Consider the following 23,140-nt stretch of genomic DNA (forward strand, 5'->3'; position numbering starts at 1 on the left):
GGGTATTGACCCAAAGAAAATGAAAACACTAATCCAAAAAGATATATGCACCTCTACATTCATCGTAGCATTATTTATAATAGCCAAGATATGGAAACAGCTTAAGTGTCCACGGATGGATAAGTGGATAAAGAAGATCTGGTATTTATATGTACAATGGAATATTAGTGAGCCATAAAGAAAAATGAGATCTTGCCATTTACAATGACATGGATAGATCTAGAGAGTATTATGCTAAATGAAATAGAGGAAGACAAATACCATATGATTCTAGTTACAGGGAATCTGAAACAAACAAACAACAAAAAGCCAGAAACAGATCTATAAATACAGAGAATGGGTGGAGGGGGGATGGGCAAAATGGTTGAAGAGAAGTGGGAGGTACAGGCTTTCAGTTATGGAATGAAAAAGTCAAGAGGATGAAAGGTACAGCATAGGGAATAGAAGTCAATGGCATTGTAATAGGCACTGTATGGTGCCAGATGGCAGCTACCCTTGTGTTGAGCTCCGCATAACATACACAGTTGTCGAATTATTATGTTGTACACCTGAAGCTGATATAACACTGTGTGTCAACTATACTTTAATCAATCTATCAGCATTCTTGTAAACAAAGGCATGCCCCGGTTTTGTAGTATATAAATGAAGGAGAAACATAATCAAAATGGTTTTTGTGTTCTTGTGAATCTTGATCGTAGCCCAGATACAAATGCTTTGGAGATAAAGAAAAAAAATGATGTCACAGAACCAGCCGAGCAGTGTTCCAATAAACACAGAAATGGACAAAATAAAATCAGTGTACTGTAAACTAAAAAAAGACTAATATATATATACACATATTATGTATATATATATATACACATACACATATATACACACACACATATACACACACACAAAAATATGCTCAATTTTAAAAGAAGTATACACACACACATATCTCAGTATGATGCTGGTATTTCTTGAGGTGCTTGTATTTTCCTTTCTAAATCTATTGGTTTTGCACAACATAAGAACATGCAATTTTGAAAGGGATTGATTTCCTAAAGGGGTCCACTCATGCATTAAAGGAGAGGGCAGATTTCAAAACTAAAAATACATTTGTGTTAAATGATATTCAGCTTGTGGCTGGCACATAGTAGGCATTTAATGAATATCTGAGGAGTGAATAAATAAATGAGTGATGAATTCTAGCTTAGACTTTTTCCCCCTGTAGGACCTGAGGCTTGCTAGTATTTCATCTGGTTCACGCTGTTTCTTCAATTTATCGAGGTCGCTTTGAATTCTGATCTTCTCTTCTGAAGTGTTAGCAACCCCTTCTAACTTGGTGTCATCTGAAAAATACTACCTGTACGAAATGTGTGACTGAGTTAAGCTAGGAATGTCATGTTGGACATTTTCTTAAACTAGAACACAGCTGGAAAATTATTATGCAACCAAAAGCATACTTCATTTCAGTCTTATCAGGCCAGCCTTGTCCACATTTGACTGATTTTTTCTGTTATCATCCATAACCGATCACTCAACTTCTTCACTAAATAGAAAATAAGATTCACGACAGAGTCTCATGAAAATTAGAGGACAAGAAAGGTAATAGGCAATAGGTGAAGACATTAAAGAAATATCTCGTAAGCATACTTTATAAATTATACTCCAGGGCATACCTATTGTATATACCTCAGTAGGCAAGTCTTGACATAAATGTATAGAAACAATCTACTATAGATAGTCCCATGGGGCAGATGTGAATTCTGTAATACATTCACACGCCCTCTTTCAAAAATTTGGTAGAAAAGTATCTTACTGCTGAGAGCTTAATTCTCTTCAAGTTTCATAACCAATTCATGGTTTTGTTGTCAAGAAAGCTTTTATGTATGTCAAGTAATAATAATAATCTCTCATTTTGTTAAACTGAAAGTAGTCTTCTAAACTGCACAGAGGAAAATTTTTATTTTTTTTAAATAAAGATGAATGGTAGAAGATAAGCCGATCTATGTGACATGAAAGCAATAACTGAGATAATTATCCAGGTAACTTAAAATTCTCTTTTGCTTATTTATTAGATAAATTAGGTGAAATTTGCCTCTCTTGAGTTTTTATTTGTAGACTCATGTCACCATAGAAACTCCTAAGCTATTGTTCAAAAAATTGATGGATTGTATGTTCATTTTTATCTTTCTTACTGTTAAAGTTAAATTTTCTTCCTATAATAAAGAAAGACAAGGTTCTGTTTACTAATATAGCAAATTATTTAAAAACAATTCTGTACTATATGATTTTTCACCTGGGAAAAATAGGACATAGGTAAAAGATAAATATTTCCATGGAATAAGTTTTAAGAGAATTCCTTTTGTTTACATAACAAAGGAAAAATCCTTCTAAGGATAAATATCCCACTTCTAAAACACGTTTAAAATTCTGGTAGCGTGATGTGTTTTAATAGCTCAGGACGGCAGTCGCAACACCCTCTTTGATCCATAAGTGGCAGTGTGTATTTGTATGAGGAGGTACAGTTGGCAGTGTGAATTCCCAATGTTGATGATGATCTGTATGTCACAGGCTTCATTTCCAACAATGCTATATGCAAATTAGTTATAGCTTCATGCCAGGGTAGAACACCATTCACGGAGTAATTGCTAGCATTTTTCCTGGTCATTCTATACATGGAATGAAAGTAATAACCACTTAGGGACCTATTTCTATAAATTAGTAGAATAAAAGCATTATGTTGTACATATTCCTCCCATTATTTTTATCACAATTAGAGATGTTCATTTTTGTTACATACTTAACATATAAAAATGGAATTTTAATATACTTTCAATATTTAATCTACTCTCTGCAATTTTTAAACACCTAGTGATTTTTACATAGTTTAGGGTTGAGAACTATTTAAAACAAAATATATTCTGTTGCAAATTATTTGAAAGTCTTTAAATACCATGAAGAAAACGCATGATGATTAGATGTGTGAGAAATTACTCTTAGTTACTGTGGAAGAACATAGAGCACCAACATTTAAATTAATTTTTGCTTCAACGAGAAGTGTTTGCTGTTTTCTGAGTATTTCTTTTGATTTCTAAGAGGTACAGTACACATGGACATAAGCACGAATAATGGAAGGGATAATTGTTTCTAATGACAGGAGCTTAAAATTCTTAGCAAGTGGAATTCAGATTTTGCGAGTCTATATGAAAAAGGTACTAATAGGTAAATCAGAAACACAAGAAATTTTCCATTATAGCATCTGTGGGCTTTCCTCATTCCTTTTAAATTTACTATCATTTTAGAAATGTAGTGATATGTACTCCTCCTTTTCTGTGTCATATGCAAAAGTGAAGCAACGGCTTTCTCCCATACACAAAATGATTTGTAAATGCATTCTGTGAATAAAACACATTAAACGCCATTTGCATATAGTACGTTAACACATGTGAAAAATGGTTCACACAGTACATTAGGAAGGGAATAAACAGAAATGACTTTAAAATGTCTGTTATGTTCATAACAATTTTAAAGATAACAGAGCAATGAATTTCAGGTGCATTGGACTTAATTCAGTGACAATGTTTTGTTTGGAAGCCCTTATTTATTAATTTTTTTTTTGAAACCCTCCTTTGCCAATTGCAGTGCTAAGCTGCCAAGATTTTCAGAGCTGACCAGGAGGTGGAGAGCTCATGCAAATGAGCTCTTCTCCTCCGCTGGCAGCCCACAATGACTGATTCAAAGGAACACTTTAAGCCAGAAGATGAGTCTGAGCTGAATATCACCAAGCAGAAACCACTCCAGTGTTCCATGTTAGATGGGAGCTTGTCTTCCAAATACTATTTTACCTTCCAAAATTCACTGACTGTGTTCAGTGATGGAAGAGTTCATTTCCTTTTTCGTCTTTTTTTAACTGAAAATTCCCATACATTAAAAACCTTCCTATCTTTAAATTAAGTTTCTAGGCACTTTCTATTTCTCTCAACTTATATAACACCCATTAACAGGAATATATATGTACATCTTTATTCCCAGGCTGTTTGAATTATATATGGCTAAGTGTCAGTGTTTAATATTATATTGAATCTGAAAGGAATGTTGAAAAATATACAATGTGTGTAAGCCAAAGTTTTATGAGATTTCTTAGTGTAAACTGGCACATGATGTAATTTTCAAGAATAGTATAACAGGGGTATGTTGAATGGGCGAGATGCAAGTCCAGCAGTATATTACAACATCGTCATTTTACCTCAGATTCTGTTTCGTATACACTTCCGCCTTTGGTAATTTACATAAACATGCATAGTCTATGAATTATGCATAAACCTTATTTTAAATGCAGAGCTTTCAACTCTCACAGTGCACTAGTATACACACCCATTTGATTGGCTCTGCCCTGTTTTCATTACTTGCAATTTCTTGGAACACAAAAGAGGTTGAAAAGGCTGACAGAAATGGACAGTATTTTTTCTTGTGTGTGTGGGAAATACTTGTTTCCTTTTCAAGGCAATTGGTGTTGCAAAGTTTTGCCTTTGATTATTGTTCCTGGTTGCTATTTTTTCCAAGGAAGAATACATTAAAATGTCTGAACCTACAAAACAACAATCCCAATCAGATACTTTTATTTATTTTTAAAGGATGCTGCAAAATTGCTCTCTATTTGAATAAATCTGAGCACATAGCTATAATAAAGAAGAAATATAGATTTTTGGGGATATCCCAATTATACTTGAAATAAGTAGGTAATCCTAAAGCACTGATGGAATAGTTAGGCATCCCGGAAATTTAAAAATTTTAGCACTATAATTGTGTTTATTCAAGTAGAATTGAGTATTCTGATTAATGTATACACATAATGGGTCCTCTGCATTTGAGACACTGTGTGATTACTCTTTTCATCTGAACTTATTTATATGAAATAATCCATTCAATGATAAAAAAAGAGATATTGACATTTTTACTTCAATGGCAGTACTCTAAATAAACAGTACAGTGGCATGTAAAAAGAATTTTAATCAGAAAATATTTTATCTTTGTTTACTAATCACCCTGTGACTTAATACTTTAATATTATTAAAATAATAATGCTATGCTTCAAAAGAAAATTTCTATTCTCTCTTTATAAAATTTACTTCTCATTGTCTTCTTTCATTCATTTCTTCATTTTTCTCTTTTTACTGCTCTAGGACTTTGTTCCTTTTTCTCTTTTTTTTTCCTCCATAACTTTTTTTAAAGTTTTTTTAGTTTTTTGGGTTTCCTTTTTTTAACTTAAATTCAGTTGATTAACATATATTGTATTATTAGTTTCAGAGGTAGAGTTCAGTGAGTCATTAGTTGCATAAAACACCCAGTGCTCATTCCATCACAGGCCCCCCTTAATGCCCATCACCCAGTTACCCCATCCCCATTCCATAACTTTTCTTTTAATTCCTAGTTTAACTCATTTGTGGACATTATCCATCAAATTATGCCTGATATTTTCTTCCCTTTTATTAACTCTTTCTTTTAGCTTACTTTTACTAACATCTAATTAAGCTTTTATGAGAATGATTTCTTTTGATAAGTTCTCTATTAATGGTACAGGAAAATGGATATTTGGTTTAAGTGAAAAAGGAGTTCATGCTGCTAGATTTACTTTCAAGAGCACTACTTTTGAGGACCATAAAATTTTGATTTCATTCTGTTGCAGGGAGTTACCAAGTTCTTCTTTTGTGGGTTATACACTAGAGAGGAACATTTGGAGATTAATGACCAAAAGACTTTGAGGTCATTTTGTCACGACTTTACGCATAGCTTTAACGTACCGAGCATCCATTCCACAGCCAGACAGATTTAAATACTAGTAAAAGAGAGTTAAAGCTGAAAATTTAGGTTCACACTTAGTGACTAGAACTTAAAGGGATCAGCAGCAAACTCAAAGTAGTGCACTTCACTTAAGAGAAGGTGAAGCAATTTGCTTCAGCTTTGACTCTGAAAAAGAAAATTACACCTGGCAGAACTTGCTCTGCTGATTTAGAAAAAGACACAGAAAAGTTGGAGAAGCATAAGCAGAACTAGTCAACTATGTTACCTTGCTTAAAGAGAGAGATTCAACTAAAGTTTAAAATTAAAACTAAAGTCATCTAGCTAGCTAGCTATTATTTGTTATCCATCTCTTATCTATGTAATCTTTATGATTATATTTGGTACTTAGCAATACATTTCTATTTAAATAATACATCTTTACTTCTTTATATCTTATTTTCTTTGGCTTTACTAAATGAATGTGAAAGATTTTAACCCAGACTACATAACAGGAAAAAAACACTCAGATGGCATTTTGTAGTTTGATCACAGTAAAAACTTCTTTCATGATGTTTGGATTCCCTAGAACTATGTATGTTTGAGTAAAATGCTCATATCTATTCTGAAATAAGCCTAATGAAAAAAGGATTCTGTAAGCTGGAGGCAGCTTTCCTACACTGGGCCCTTCAAACTTGCCCATAGTGGCCAGATGGCATAAACTAGTACAGATATCTCTAACTAAAAACACCTGGAAGAGAATCTTTTAATTTGGGATTTTATGACAACAGCAAAAAAAAAAAAAAGTTAAATGAGGATGAGGAACTGTATGTCACAAAATGCAACTATCTATAGCCTAAGATACATTAAACAAAGACATCAACTTTTAAATAAGTTCATTATAATTATATTTTGTTGCATTATGTTCTGCATTTAAAATCTTAAGCACCCGTATCCCACTAACAACTCCTTGGCATCTACAATCTCAAACTCAGTCCCGCTAAATCTGCTCTTCAAGCTCTTAGATGCATCACATTTCTTTATACTTATGTTTCCTCATTATCTTTCTTTTGGATTTATATACTTTTCCCTTCCTGGAACCATGTGGTTGTATATCTTATCCACTTTCTCTCATCCATATCTCAGTTATTTGATGTTTCTATTGTTTATTGCACCTGCTCAGCAGAACCACAACTCTGAATCAATTCTTCAACCAGGTTTCTATGCTATCCTGACAGAATGGTACTGCTAAATGTACCAAACAACCATATGTCAGTCCAAATTTTGGTCAGTCCAAATTAATGGTGTCTAAGATTATCTGGGTCCTTAATGAAGCTCAATAGTCTTTACCTTTCATGCCTGTTTTTTTTTTTCATATTTTTGACAAGTTTTTTCTTGGATTCCTTAAGTTCATACATCTCTTCTCTTCCCATTATATTAGTATCCAGCAGGCTTTCATCATTGCCCCTATTTTATAGCTTTTCTCACATGCTTTCTTTGAAAGTTTCCATGAGCCTTCATGGTTTTAACTTCTCATCTGTACTAAAAACTTCCATTTCTACATCTTCCACCCTATGTTGACCTGCACAGAGCTTTGGATTCATTTACTCTCAACACAAAGCATGAATGCAAGTCAGACCACAACACAACTCTGTCAATATCCCCAAGACTCCCCATCTTTATCAAAATTAAATCCAGAATTATTATCTGCCTCTGGGAATTTGCCATTCCTTTTTCCCCTTCTGCTTTGAATACTTATGCCAACGACTCACTGCTTTACTTTTACAGTGTTCAACTGACACTTTTCAGTGATAATTTTCCTGAACATTCTATTTAAAACCAAACTCTTTTCCCCCACCCTTCACAAACACACTCTCTGCTCATTCCTGCTTTGCTTTTCTTGATAGCATGTAGTATCATCTCTATATTTTATTTTATTTTATTATTTAACTTCTCTCCCACTTCCTCCCTCACCCAATAGGGTGTAAGCTCTGTAAGATCAGGAATTTTTGTCTATTTTGTTGACAACCCCTGATTGCCTGACCCTGGTGGCCAAGAGGGCTGGCATTCCATAACACCATGAGACTGCAACAATCAGAAAGAGTTCTTGGTGGGCACTACATAGACAACAGACTGAAACACAACCCAGTCTTCCTTTGAAAAAGGCCTATTTCCTAGATGGGAGTTTTAGCCTGACAGACAGGCTTTAGGTTTCCCATACATCTAGAAGCTAAGGAGGTGCTCCCAGGGAACATAAGCAAGGAGACACCATCCTTGCTCATCCTCTTGGCTTCACTACAGCCTGACAAGACCTTCCACAGAAGGTATGGAGCCCTGATTTTTGCAAGTGCTTACTAGAGGACAATTCCAGATATCCTGGTTTGGAAACCATCAGGGACCACGTTTGTGGCTCCAAAGGATTATATATATATTTGTACACTATAAAGGCTGCTGCTGGAGGATGTGGCTTCCAATCAGCCCACAACTAAATGCTAAATGAGATTCTTCCACTGATAGATCTTGGTATATCTTCAACAATTGGGGGCTTATCAATAATAAGTCAGGAAGTTTAGACAATCACAAAGGTCAGAGAGATAACCAAGAACTAGGGTAAGCTAAATGAGTAGGTTCATCACCTACAGAAGGACACTCCTCCATGATTGAAAGGGGTGGCTGTTTCACCTAATACATAGAATCGAACACAGAGAGTCAAGCAAAATGAGGAAACAAATAAATTCCAGACAAAAGAAGAAGACAATACCTCAGAAACACATCTTAATAATATGGAGAATAGTAATCTACCAGATAAAGAATTAAAATAATGATCACAAAGATGCTAAGGAACTTGGGAGAAAAATGGAAGAACACAGCAAGAACTCCAACAAAGAGATAGAAAACATGGAAGTACCAAACAGAAGTCACAGAGCTGAAGAATACAATAATTGGACTGAAAATTACACTAGAAGGGTTTAACAGCAGACTGGTTGAAGCAGTAGAACAGACCATCAAACTGTAAGATAGAGTAATGGAACTCACCCAGACAGAGCAGGAAAAGAAAAAAAAAATAATTTTTTAAAAAGATAACTTCAGAGACCTCTGGGAAAACATCATGGGGAGTAACTTCTGCATCATAGGGGTCCAAGAGGGAGAAGAGAGAGAGAGAGAAAGAGGCAGAAGGCTTACTTGAAAAAAATAATGGCTGAAAACTTCCCTAACCTAGAGAAGTAAACACATCCGGGCCCAAGAAACCCAGGGAGTTCCAAATAAGATGGACAAAGAGATCCACACCAGGACACATTATAGTTAAATTGTCAAAAGTTAAAGGTACAAAAAGAGAATCTTAAACAGCAAGAGAAAAACAGATTGTTATTTACCAGGTAAACCCCATAAGGCTATGAGCAAATTTCCAACCCAGAAAGGAGGGGCATGACTATCCAAAGTACTGAAAAGGAAAAATATCCAACAATGAATATTCTAACTGGCAAGGTTATCATTCAGATATGAAGGAGAGATAAAGAGTTTTTCAAACAAAATGTAGAAGAGTTGATTACTACTAAATTGGCTTACAAGAAATATTAAAGGGACTTCTTTAAGCTAAAAGAAATGGCACTGATTAATAAGAGGAAAACATATGAAAGTAAAGATCTCACTGGGAAAGGTAAGTATATAATAAAGGTAGTAGATTAATCACTTATAAAGCTAATTTGAACTTTAAAGGAATAAAAGTAGTAAAATTAACTAAAACTACAACTAGTTAGGGGATAAATGTCTAAAGTGACATCAAAAGCATAAAACATGAAGGGGGGAAATAAACATGTAGCGTTTGGGAATGTGTCCAAATTTAAGTTGCTAGGAACTTAAAACAGACTGTATAAACACAGGATGATATATATGAACCAAACAGTAACCAGAAAGTAAAACTTACAGTAAATACACAAAAGAAAAAGAGAAAGAAATCTAAATATAACATTAAAGAAAGTCATCAAACCACAAAGGAAGAGACAAAAGGAAGAAGGAAAAAGAGAAATTACAAAAACAGCCAGAAAATAACAAAATTGCAGTAAGTACATACCTATCAATAATTACTTTAAATGCAAATGGACTAAACTGTCTCCAGTCAAAAGATATGGCTGAAGAGATTACAAAATAAGACACATCCATAAAATGCCCACAAGAGACTCACTTTAGAATTAAGGACACACAGAGACTGAAAGTGAAGGAATAAAAAAAGATATTCCATGCAAATAGAAACAAAAAGGCAGCTAGGATAGCTATATCACAAAATGGACTTTAAAACAAAGCTGTAATAAAAGACATGGGGGGCATTACATAATGAAAAAAGAGTCAATCCTGCCAGAAGATATAATATTTATAAATATATGTGCACCCAAGATATGAGCACCAAATTATATAAAGCAAATATTAACAGACCAAAAGGGAGAAATTGACACCACAATAATAAGAATAGGGTTTTTTTAACACTTCACTTAAATCAATGGATAGATCATCCAAGACAGATTATCCATCAGAAAACATCAGTCTTAAATGACACATTAGATGAGATGGACTTAACAGATACATACAAAACATTTCATCCCAAACCAGCAGAATACAGATTCTTCTTAAGAGCACATGGGACATTCTCCAGGAAACATTACATTTTAGGCAATGAAATATTGAACATTGAAATCAAGAATATTGAAATCATATGAAGCATCTCTTCTGACCACAATGGCATAAAACTAGAAGTCAATTACAAAAAAGAAAACTGAAAAAACTACAAATAATGGAGATTAAACAAATTGTTACTGAACTACTACTGGGTCATAGAAGAAATCAGGGGAGAAATAAAAAAAAAAACACCACAGACAAATGAAAACTGAGATACATTAACAAAAATCTATGGGATGCAGCAGAAACAGCTCTAAAAGGGAAGCTCCTAGCAATACAAGCCTGTATTCCAAAAGACAGAAATCCCAAATAAACAATTTAACTTTACCCCTAAAAGAACTAGAAAAAGAAGAACAAATGAGGCCTGAAGTTTTAGAAGGAAAAAGATAACAAAGATAAGAGTGGAAATAAATGGAATAGAGAGTAAAAACGCAATAGAAAAGATTAGTGACACAAAGAGTTTGTTCATTGAAAAGATAAGTAAAAGTGTAAAAGTGACAAATCTGTTGCTAGACTCACCAAGAAAAAAAGAGAGAGGGTTCAAATAAATAATATCAGAAGGGCACCTGGGTGGCTCAGTCAGTTAAGTGTCTGCCTTCAGCTCAGGTCATGCTCCCAGGGTCCTGGGATGGAGCCCTGAGTCAGGCTCCCTGCTCAGTCGGGACCCTCCTTCTCCCTCTCCCTCTACCTACCACTCCCCACTGCTTGTGCTCTCTTTCTCTCTCTCACTGTCAAATAAATAAATAAATAAATAAATAAATAAATAAATACATACATACATACATAAATCTATCTTTAAATATCAGAAATAAAAGAGAACTTACAACTGACACTGAAATACGAAAGATCGTGAGACTACTATGAATATTTATAGGCGAACAAATTGAATAACCTAGAAGAAATGGATAAATTCTTAGAAATTTATAATCTTCTAAAACTCAACTATGAAGAAATAGAAAATCTGAATAAACCAATTACTAGTAAGGAGAATGCATCAGCAACCAAAAACCTTCCAACAAACAAAATTCCAGGACTAGACAGCTTCACAGGCAAATTCTATCAAACAAAAAGGAATATTTAATATCTATCGTTCTCAAACTCATCCAAGAAATTATAGAGAAGGGAAAGCTTCCAAACTCATTTTACAAGGCTCACATTACCCTGATAACAAAACCAGAAAAGGAGACAACAAAAAAAAAGAAAATTACAGCCCGATATCCCTGATGATCATAGATGTAAAAATCCTCAAAAATATTACCAAACTGAATTCAACAATAAAAGTACCATACACCATGATCAAATGGGACTTACCCCATGAATGCATGAATTGTTCAACATTCGCAAATCAATGAACCTGTAATATCATGCTAACAAAATGAAGGATGAAAATCATATGATCATCTTAATAGAGGCAGAAAATCATTTGAAAAAATCCAACATTAATTTATGATTAAAAAAAACTTTCAAAAAAAATCCTGCTTGAGGATTTTCTCTCTCCCTCTCCATCTGCCCCTCCCCCCACTCACACTCACTCTCTCTTTCCACTCTGATCTTTGTTATCTTCTTCCTTCTAAAACTTCAGGCCTCATTTGTTCTTCTTTTTCTAGTTCTTTTAGGGGTAAAGTTAAATTGTTTATTTGGGATTCCTGTCTTTTGGAATACAGGCTTGTATTGCTAGGAGCTTCCCTTTTAGAGCTGTTTCTGCTGCATCCCATAGATTTTTGTTAATGTATTTCAGTTTTCATTTGTCTGTGGTGTTTTTTTTTTTTTATTTCTCCCCTGATTTCTTCTATGACCCAGTAGTAGTTCAGTAACAATTTGTTTAATCTCCATTATTTGTAGTTTTTTCAGTTTTCTTTTTTGTAATTGACTTCTAGTTTTATGCCATTGTGGTCAGAAGAGATGCTTTATATGATTTCAGTATTCTTGATTTCAATGTTCAGTGTAGAGAGAATATACCTCAACACAATAAAGCCCATAAACGACAAGCCCATAGCAATTACCACATTCAGTGGTGGAAAGTTGAAAGTATTTCTCCTGAGATCAGGAAAAAGACAAGGATGTCCACTCTTACCACTTTTGTTCAACAGAGTGTAGCCACAGAAATTAGACCAGAAGGAAAGAAGGAAGAAAGGAAGCAAGGAAGGAAGAAAGAAAGCATACAAATTGAAAAGTTTTAAAATTGTCACTATTTGCAGATGACATAATACTATATACCAAAAAACTTAAACCTCCACCTAAAGAATTTACTCAAGTGATAAGATACAAAATACACAAAAATCTGTTGCATTTCTACACACAAACCTTGAGAAAGAGAAATCAAGAAAATCCCATTTGCCATCATATCAAAAAAATGAAATACCTAGGCATAAATTTAACCAAGGAAGTGAAAGACCTATACACTGAAAACTCTAAAACATTGACAAAAAAATTGAAGATGATGTAAATAAATAGAAAGATGCTCCATGCTTATGGATTGGAAGAAATAATATTGTGAAAATGTCCACACTACCCAAAGCAATCTATAGATTCAATGAAATTTACTGGAATTTTTCACAGAACTACAACAAATAATTCTAAAATTTGTATGGAGCCATAAAAGGCTCTGAATAGCCAAAAAATTTTTGAGAAAGAACAAGCTGAAGGTATCATGCACTGTGATTTCAAACTACACCACAAAGCTATAATGATCTAAACAATATGGTATTGCCATAAATACAGACACATAGATCAGTGGAAGAGAATACAGAGCCCAAACATAAACCCACACATATGCACTCAGTTAATTTATGACAAAGGAGCCAAGAATATACACTGGGGAAAGGACAGTCTGTTCAATAAATGGTTTTGGGGAAATTTGAAAGCTACATGTAAAAGAATGAAATTGGACTGCTATCTTACACCATATAGAAAAATTAACTCAAAATGGATTAAAGGCTTGAATATATGACATAACACCATAAAAGTCCTAGAACAAAAACAAAACAAAGACATCAACCTTAATGTTTTGTTTGTTTGTTTGTTTGTTTGAGCTGACTTTAAAGGTACAGGAGCAAAAAAAAAGGAATGGGACTACATCAAACTAAAAAGCTTCTGCACAGCAAAGGAACCATCAAGGAAAGAAAAACAAACTACTGAATGGGAGAACACATTTGTAAATCAAATACAGGCCTACAACCTTATATTATGCTTTGCTTTAATTTGTTTAACAGATATTGCTTTTTTAAAAACACAAATTCATGGTTTGTGGCAACATTGCATCAGGCAAATCTATAGTGCCCTTTTTTCTTTCTTTTTTTAAAGATTTATTTATTTGAGAGAGAAAGAGTGAGTGTGAGTGGGGGAGGGGCAGAGGGAAAGGGAGAGAGAGAATCCTCAAGCAGACTCCCTGCTGAGTACAGAGCCTGACGTGGGGCTTGTCCCAGGACCCTGAGATCATGACCTGAGCTGAAATCAAGAGACAGACACTTAATTGACTGAGCCACCCAGGTGCCCCTATGGGGCCCTTTTTTCAATAGCCTTTGTTCACTTTGTGGTCGTGTCACATTTTGTTAATTGCTGCAAAATTTCAGACTTTTCACTATTATATTTTAACTGCTGCAATCTCATGATCAAACTTGAACAGATGAGGAGTTGCTTTATCATGAGCAAAGAACCTGTCATTTTGAGACAGAAATCTACTCCTAGTGAAGATGTCGTTAAGATTTTTGAAATGACAACAAAAGATATAGAATTTTGTACAACTAGCTTATAAAGCAGTATCAGGGTTTGAGAGGATTGACTCCAATTTTGAAAGAAGTTCTACTGTGGGTAAAATGCTACTAATCAGTGGCATCATATGCTGCAGAGAAATTGTTTTTGAGTGGAAGAGTCAATCAACAGCAAGCTTTATTGTTTTATTTTAAGAAATTGCCACAACTACACCAACTTTTAGTAACTGCTATCAAAATTGAGGCAAAACCCTCCACCAGCAAAGAGATGACAACTCACTGAAAGTTCAGATGATGGTTTTCATTTTTTGGCAATAAAGTGTTTTTTAATTAAGGTATGTTTTTTTAGACACATGTACTGAGAAACCAAAAAATTCACTTGACTCATTTTATTATGATGTTCCCTTCATTGTAGTGGTCTAGAACTGAATCTTGAGACATGCCTGTATCCAATAAGTGGTTAATATATAAAATATATAAAGGGCGCCTGGGTGGCTCAGTTGATTGGGCGGCTGCCTTCAGCTCCGGTCATGATCCTGGGATCCTGGGATCAAGTCCCACATTGGGCTCCCTGCTCAGCGGAGAGCCTGCTTTTCCCTCTCCCTCTGCCTGCCCCTCTGCCTACTTGTGCTCTCTCTCTCTGTCAAATAAATAAATAAAATCTTTAAAATATATGTATATAAAGAATTCATACAACTCAAAAACAAACAAAAACAATAATATGATGAAAAAATGGGCAAGGATCTGAAAATTTTCCAAAGACATATAGATGGCCAACAAGCACATGAATAAGTGCTCAACATTGCTAATAATCAGGGAAATGCAAATCAAAACCACAATGAGACGGGGGGGTTCAAGATGGTGAGGTAGGAAGACTCTGTACTCACATCTTTTATGGAAACAATGATTCTACACCTACACCTACATTTAGAGCAATTCCTCCTGAAGAAGAACTGAATACTGATTGAACAGCTTCTACACATAAAGGATAGAGGGGCCACACAATAGATAGCATAAGAGATGAAGACACAGTAATCAAGGAACCGCATCCTGACACTGCAAACTAAAATAGGGAAGGATAGTACTGAGAGACCAGGAGCAGTTTCATCCACTCTGGCAGAAAAAACTCTGTAGTTTAAAAGAATAACTAGAGTTTAAAGGAACCAGATCTTGAACGTCTGTCAAATGGCATGAAACCTGCAGAATGTTCTTCAGTGTCAAGAGGCTGGTGAGCATTATTGCTTATGCTTCCTCTCTACCTTGATAGTTCAGACAGGAGCAGGAGCAGGACACTCTAGCTGGCCTGAACCTGTCAGCCTCAGTCACCCTGGGGGGCTCAGAAACAGGGTGAGATCAAGCCCTGCATTGCACTCCGTGCTCAGAGTGTAGTCTGCTGGAGATTTTCTCTCCCTCTTCCCTCCCCACCCCACTTGTCTCACTTGCTCTCTAAAATAAAATAAATGATTTTTTAAAAATACTATAAAAATGCTCATTGGAATGAGAGAAGAGTGGAAAACTCAGTAAGAACTTCAACAAAGAGATAAAAAATATAAAAAACAGCCAGAGTTGAGGAATACAATAACTAAAATAAAAACAAAAACACTAAAGGGAATCAACAGCAGAGAATGCAGAAGAAGAAATCAGCCATCTAGAAGACAGGTTAATGGAAAGCACCTAAGGTGAACAGAAAAAATAAAAAAGAAGAAAAAATTAGGATAGGTAAGGGATCTCTGGGACAAATCAAACATACTCACTTTCACATTATAGGGGTTCCAGAATGAGAAGAGAGAGACAATGGGGCAGAAAACATATTTGAAGGAATAATAGCTAAAATCTTTCCTAACTTGGGGAAAGATACACACATTCAGATCCAAGAAGCACAGAGAACCCTAAACAAGATGAGATCCCAATAATTAAAAAGTCGAAGATTAAAGATTAAGAGAAAAAATTTAAAAGTAACAAGAGAAAAGCAACTAGTTACTTTCAAAGAAAACCCCATAAGGCTATAAACTTATTTTCAGCAGAAATTTTGCAGGCCACAAGGGAATGACATAATATATTCAAAGTACTGGAAGGAAAAAACCAACAACCAAGGAAATCAGTCAGAATTGGAGAAATGAAGAGTGTCCCAGCCAAAAAATTTAAAATAGTTTGTCACCACTAAACCAACCTTATGAGAAATGTTAATAGGACTTCTTTAAGCAGACAGAAAAGGTCCTAATTAGAAAAAAAGAAAAATATTCAAGGAAAAAAATTCACTAATAAAAGCAAACATTACAATAAAGGTAATAGATCAATTACTTAAAAACCTTCTTTGGAGGGTAAAAGACAATAGTAGTAAAAAAAATCAATGATATCTATAAAAATTAGTCCAGGGATATACAAAATAAGATGTAAATATGACATCATACACATAAAACATGAAGGAGTGAAGTGAAAAAGTAGAACTTTTATAATATTTCAACTTAAGGAATCATCAACCTAATATGGACTGCTATACACTTAGGATGTTATATATGAACCTCATGGTAATCACACACTGAAAGCCTAAAATAGGTACACAAAAAATAAAGAGAAAGGAATTCAAATGTAACAGTAGGAAACATCAATCACAAGGGATGAGAGCAAGGGAAGAAGAACAGAGAAGTACTACAAGAACAATCAGAAAAGAATTAAAAGTGGCAATAAGTACATACCTACCAATAATTACTTTAAATGTAAATGGTCTGACTCCTCCAATCAAGATACAAAGGGTAGCTAAATGGATGAAAAACCAACCAACCAACAATCAAAAAAACAAGACCATCCATATACTGCCTATATGAGATTTACTTCAAACCTAAAGCCACATACAGATTGAATGCAAAGGGATGAAAAAGATATCCCATGGAAATGGAAGTGAATAAAAAGCTAGGGTCACCACACTTTTATCAGACAAAACAGACTTAAAAACAAAAACTGTGAGGAACTAAGATGGTGGTGTAGTGGGAGGACTCTAGGCTTGCCACAGCCCTCAAACACAGCTAGATAAATATCAAATCATTCTGAATACCCAAGAAATCAATTTGAGGACTGACACAACTGCACAACTAGAGGGAAAGAGGTACATCACAGAAGGTACAAAGTACAGAGCAACGGTTTGGGGGAGAAATGGAACATGGGTGCTGTGAAGGGAAGGGAACCCTGGTCATGGAGACAGGTGAGAGGAGAGAAGATCACAGAGGATCTCAAAAAGAAAACACTCCCCCAAAGCTACTGACTGATACTCTACCCAGCAAGTCTGTCATTCAAGATAGAAGGAGAAATAGAGTTTCCCAGAAAAAAACTAAAGTAGTTCATGACCACTACACTAGCCCTACAGGAAATATTAGCACTAGTTATTATATGACTTCTTTATAAAGCCATTACTCTCAGGGACAGGAAACATAACAAGCTTTCCTAACACAAAAAGACAGACAACTAGAACTAGACAAAATGCCAAGATGAAGGAATTCATCCCAAAAGAAAGAACAAGAAAAGATCACAGCCAGGGATGTAATCAAAACAGATGTAAGTAATACACCTGATCCAGAATTTAAAGCAACAACCATGGAGCACCTGGGTGGCTCAGTCAGTTAAGCATCTGCCTTAGGCTCAGGTCATGATCTCAGTCCTGGGATCAAGCCCCAAGTCAAGGTTTCCTGCTCAGTGGGGAATCTGCTTCTCTCTCTCTCTCTCTCTCTCTCTCTCTCTCTCTCTCTCTCCCCCCCCTCGGCCCCTCCCCTATAACTGTTCTCTCTCTTGCTCTCTCTCAAATAAATAATTAAAATCTTAAAAAAAATAAAGCAACAATCATAAGGATATTAGCTGGGCTTGCGAAAAGCATAAAAAACACCAGGAAGTCACTTACCACAGAGATAAAAGAGCTAAAAACTAACCAGGCTGAAATGAAAAATGCGATAACTGAGATTTGAAACAGACCGGATGTAATGACCTCAAGTATGGGAAAAACAGAAGAATTAATAAGTGATATAGGAGATAAAATTATGGAAAATAATGAGGCTGAAAAGAAGAGGGAAAGAAAAATCTTGGATCATGAAAGTAGACTTTATGGAACTCAGTAACTCCTTAAAGCATAATAAAGTTTATATCATAGGAGACCCAGAAGAAAAAGAGAGGGAAAGGGGCAGAAGATTCACTCAAGGAAATTATAGTTGAAAACTTCCCTAATCTGGGGAAGGAAACAGACATCCAAATCCAAGAGGCACAGAGAACTCCCATCAAAATCAATAAAAGCCAGCCAACACCAAGATATATTGTAGTTAGATTTGCAAAATATAGAAATAAGGAAAAAATCCTAAAAGCAGAAAGAGAAAAGAAATCCTTACAAGGGAAGACAAATAAGGTTAGCAGCAGATCTATCCACAGAAACTAGGCAGGCCAGAAGAAAGTGGCATGATATATTCGACATGCTCATGGGAAAAATCTGCAGCCAAGAATACCCTATCCAGCAAGGCTGTCATTCAAGATAGAAGGAGAAATAAAGTTTCCCAGACAAGAAAAAAACTAAAGGAGTTCATGACCACTAAACTAGCCCTGCAAGAAATAGTAAAGGGGACTCTTTGAGTGGGAAAGAAAGACCAAAAGCAACAAAGACTAGAAAGGACCAGAGAACATCACCAGAAACACCAGCTTTACAGGTAACACAATGGCATTAAATTCATATCTATCGATAATCACTCTGAACGTAAATGGACTAAATGCTTCAATCAAAAGGCACAGGGTATCAGAGTGGATTAAAAAAAAACAAAACAAGACCCATCTATATGCTGCCTACAAGTGACTCATTTTAGACCTAAAGACATGTGCAGGTTGAAAGTGAGGGGATGGAGAAATATTTGCCATGCAATGGATATCAGAAGAAAGCTGGAGGAGGTATACTTCTATCAGACAAACTATATTTTAAACGAAAGACTGTAACAAAAGATGAAGAAGGGCACTATGTCATAATAAAGGAGTCTAATTAACAAGATCTAACAATTATAAATATTTATGCCCCCACCTTGGGAGCATCCAAATGTATAAAACAATTAAAAAAAAGAAACTCATTGATAATAATACAATAATAGCAGGAGACATTAACACCCCACTTACATTAATGGACAGATCATATAAGCAGAAATCAACAAGGCAACAGTGGCTTTGAATGACACACTTGACCAGATGGACTTAACAGATATATGCAGAACATTTCATCCTAAAGCAGCAGAATACACCTTCTACTGAAGTGCACATACGGGACATTCTCCACAGTAGGTCACATACTAGGTCACAAATCAGGCCTCAACACACACAAAAAGACTGAGATCATATCATGCATATTTTCAGACCACAACACTATGAAACATGGAGTCAACCACAAGAAAAAATTTGGAAAGACCACAAATATATGGAACCTAAAGAAGATCCTACTAAAGAATGAATGGGTCAACCAGGAAATTAAAAACATTAGAAAAATACATGGAAACAAATGAAAATGAAAACACAATGGCCCAAAACCTTTGGGATACAGCAAAAGTAGTCCTAAAAGGAAATTATACACCAATACAGGCCTTCCTCAAGAAGCAAGAAAAAAATCTCAAATACACAACTTAACCTTACACCTATAGGAGCTAGAAAAAGAACAACAAATGAGGCCTAAAGCCAGCAGAAGAATGGAAATAATAAAGATTAGAGCAGAAATAAATGATATAGAAACAACAACAACAACAACAAAAACAAAACAGTAGAACAGATAAATGAAACCAGGAGCTGGTTCTTTGAAAGAATTAATAAGATTGATAAACCTCTAGGCACACTTACCAAAAAGAAAAGAGAAAGGCCCCAAATGAATAAGATCACTAATGAAGAGAGGAGAAATAACAACCAACACCAAAGAAACATGAGCAATTATGAAAAATTATATGCCAACAAATTGGGTAATCTGGAAGGAATGGATGAATTCCCAGGAACATTCAAACTAACAAAACTGAAACAGGAAGAAATAGAAAACTTGAACAGAATGATAACCAGCAAAGAAACTGAATCAGTAATAAAAAAAATATCCCAACAAACAAAAGCCAGGGCCAGTAGGATTCCCAGGGGAATTCTACCAAACATTTAAAAAAGAGTTAATACCTATTCTTCTCAAACTTTTCAAAAAAATGGAAATAGTAGGAAAACTTCCACATCATTCTATGATGCCAGCATTATCCTGATTCCAAACCAAAGACTCCACTAAAAAAGAGAATTACAGGCCAATATCCCTGATGAACATGGATGCAAAATTCTCAACAAAATACTATCAAGTCAGATTCAACAGTACATTAAAAGAATCATTTACCATGATCAAGTGGGATTTATTCCTGAGTTGCAAGGATGATTCAATATTCACAAATCAATGTGATACACCACATTAATAAACAAAAGTATATGATTCTCTCAATAGATGCTGAAAAAAACATTTGACAAAGTAGAGCATCCATTCTTGATAAAAACCCTCAGCAAAGTAGGGATAAAGGGAACATACCTCAACATCATAAAGGCCTTATACAAAAAAACCAAAGTTAGGGGCACCAGGATGGCTCTGTTGGTTAAGCTCCTGCCTTCGGCTCAGGTCAGGATGTCAGGGTCCTGGGTTGGAGCCCCACATCGGGCTCCCTGCTCAGCAGGGGAATCTGCTTCTCCCTCTTCTTAGCCCCTCCCCCAACCCCCCGGACGAGTGTGCTCCATCTTTCTCTCAAGTTAAATAAATACAATCTTTTAAAAAGCCCAAAAAACAAAAAACCCAAAGCTAATATCATCCTCAATGTGGAAAAACTGAGTTTTTCCTCTATAATCAGGAACAATACAGGGATGTCCACTCTCACCGGTTATTTAACATAATACTGGAAGTCCTAGCTTCAGCAATCAGACAACAAAAAGAAATAAAAGCCATCCAAATTGGCAAGGAAAAGACAAATTTTCACTATTCATAGACAACATGATATTCTGTAGAAAAGTTGAAAGACCCCACCGAAAAATTGCTAAACTGATACACAAATGTGGTAAAGACACAGGATACAAAATCAATGTACCAAAGTCTGTTGCATTTCTATACATCACTAATGAAGCAGCAGAAAGAGAAATCAAGGCATTAATCCCATTTACAATTGTACCAAAAAACACAAGATACCTAGGAATAAACTTAACCAAAGAGGTAAAAGATCTATACTCTGAAATCTATAGAACACTTATGAAAGAAATTGAAGAGGACACAAAGAAATGGAAAAACATTCTATGCTCACGGACTGGAAGAACAAACATTGTGAAAATGTCTCTATTACCTAAAGCAATCTACATATTTAATGCAATCCCTATCAAAATATCACCAGCAGTTTTCAAAGAACAAGAACAATCCTAAAATTTGTATGGAACCACAAAAGACACCAAATAGCTAAAGCAATCTTAAAAAAAAGAAAAGCAAAGCTGAAGGCATTACAATTCTGGACTTCAAGTTATATTGCAAAGCTGTAGTGATGAAAACAGTATGATATTGGCACAAAAATAGACACATAGATCTATGGAAAAGAATAACCAGAAATGGATCCACAAGTATATGGTCAACGAATCTCTGTCAAAGCAGGAAAGAATATCCAATAGAAAAAAGACAGTCTCTTCAACAAATGGTGTTGGGAAAACTGGACAGTCACATGCAGAAGAATGAAACTGGACCACTTTGTTACACCGTACACAAAAATAAATTCAAAATAGATGAAAGACCTAAATGTGAGATAGAAAACCATCAAAATTCTAGAGGAGAACACATATAGCAACCTCTTTGACATTAGCTGTAGCAACTTCTTACTAGATATGTCTCCTGAGGCAAGAGAAACAAAAGCAAAAATGAACTAATGGGACTTACTCAAGATAAAAAGCTTCTGCACAGTGAAGGAAACAATCAACAAAACTAAAAGGCAACTTTTGGAATGGGAAAAGTTATTTGCAAAGGACATATCTGATAAAGGGTTAGTATATAAAATCTATAAAGAGCTCTTTTCCTCCCTGGCTTCTTGAAGCTTGGTTGCCATCATGAATGACACAGTAACTATCTGGCCCAGGAAGTTCATGACTAACCAACTACTTCAGCAGAAACAGATGGTCATTGATGTTCTTCACCCTGGAAAGGCAACAGTACCTGAGACAGAAATTCAGGAAAAACCAGCTAAAGTGTACAAGACCATACCAGATGTCATATTTGTGTTTGGATTCAGAACCCATTTTGGTGGTGGCAAGACAACTGGCTTTGGCATGATATATGATTCCTTGGATTATGCAAAGAAAAATCAACCCAAACACAGACTCGTAAGACATGGCCTGTATGAGAAGAAAAAGATATCAAGAAAACAGCAAAAGGAACACAAGAACAGAATGAAGTCAGGGGGACTGCAAAAGCCAGTGTTGGTGCTGGCAAAAAGTGAGCTGGAGATTGGACAACAGAAAGAGTAAAGATGATGCAGTGGCTTTATCTGTGGTGGTTGTGCAGATTTTTCATGAGAGGATTAATAAACTAAGAATATTAAAAAAAATAAAAAAATAAAATCTATAAAGAACTTACCAAACTTAATACCCCAAAACAAAGAATCCAGTTAAGAAATGGGCAGAAGACATGAATTTTTCCAAAAAAGACATCCAGATGGCTAACAGACACATGAAAAGATGCTCAACATCACTCATCATCAGGGAAATACAAATCAAAACTACAATGAGATATCACCTTATACCTGTCATAATGGCTAAAATCAACAACTCAGGAAACAACAGGTGTTGGCGAGGACACAGAGAAAGGGGAAGCCTCTTACATTGTTGGAAGGAATGCAAACGGGTACGGCCACTCTGGAAAACTATGAAGGTTCCTCAAAAAAGTTAAAAATAGAACTACCTTATGATCCAGCAATTGCACTACTAGGTATTACCCAAAGAATACAAAAATACTA

General features: G+C 35.3%; 1 pseudogene; it reads left to right on the plus strand.

Annotated features, from left to right (window-relative positions):
* The first annotated feature begins 22,235 nt into the window (after positions 1-22,235).
* LOC114217644 (small ribosomal subunit protein eS24 pseudogene) lies at positions 22,236-22,624 on the plus strand (annotated as a pseudogene).
* The last annotated feature ends 516 nt before the right edge of the window (positions 22,625-23,140 follow it).

The sequence above is a fragment of the Eumetopias jubatus genome, unplaced genomic scaffold (genome assembly GCF_037043125.1).
Source record: "Eumetopias jubatus isolate StellerSeaLion01/CBP00866 unplaced genomic scaffold, mEumJub1_p1.0 scaffold_5, whole genome shotgun sequence".
In the NCBI taxonomy this organism is placed as follows: domain Eukaryota; kingdom Metazoa; phylum Chordata; class Mammalia; order Carnivora; family Otariidae; genus Eumetopias; species Eumetopias jubatus.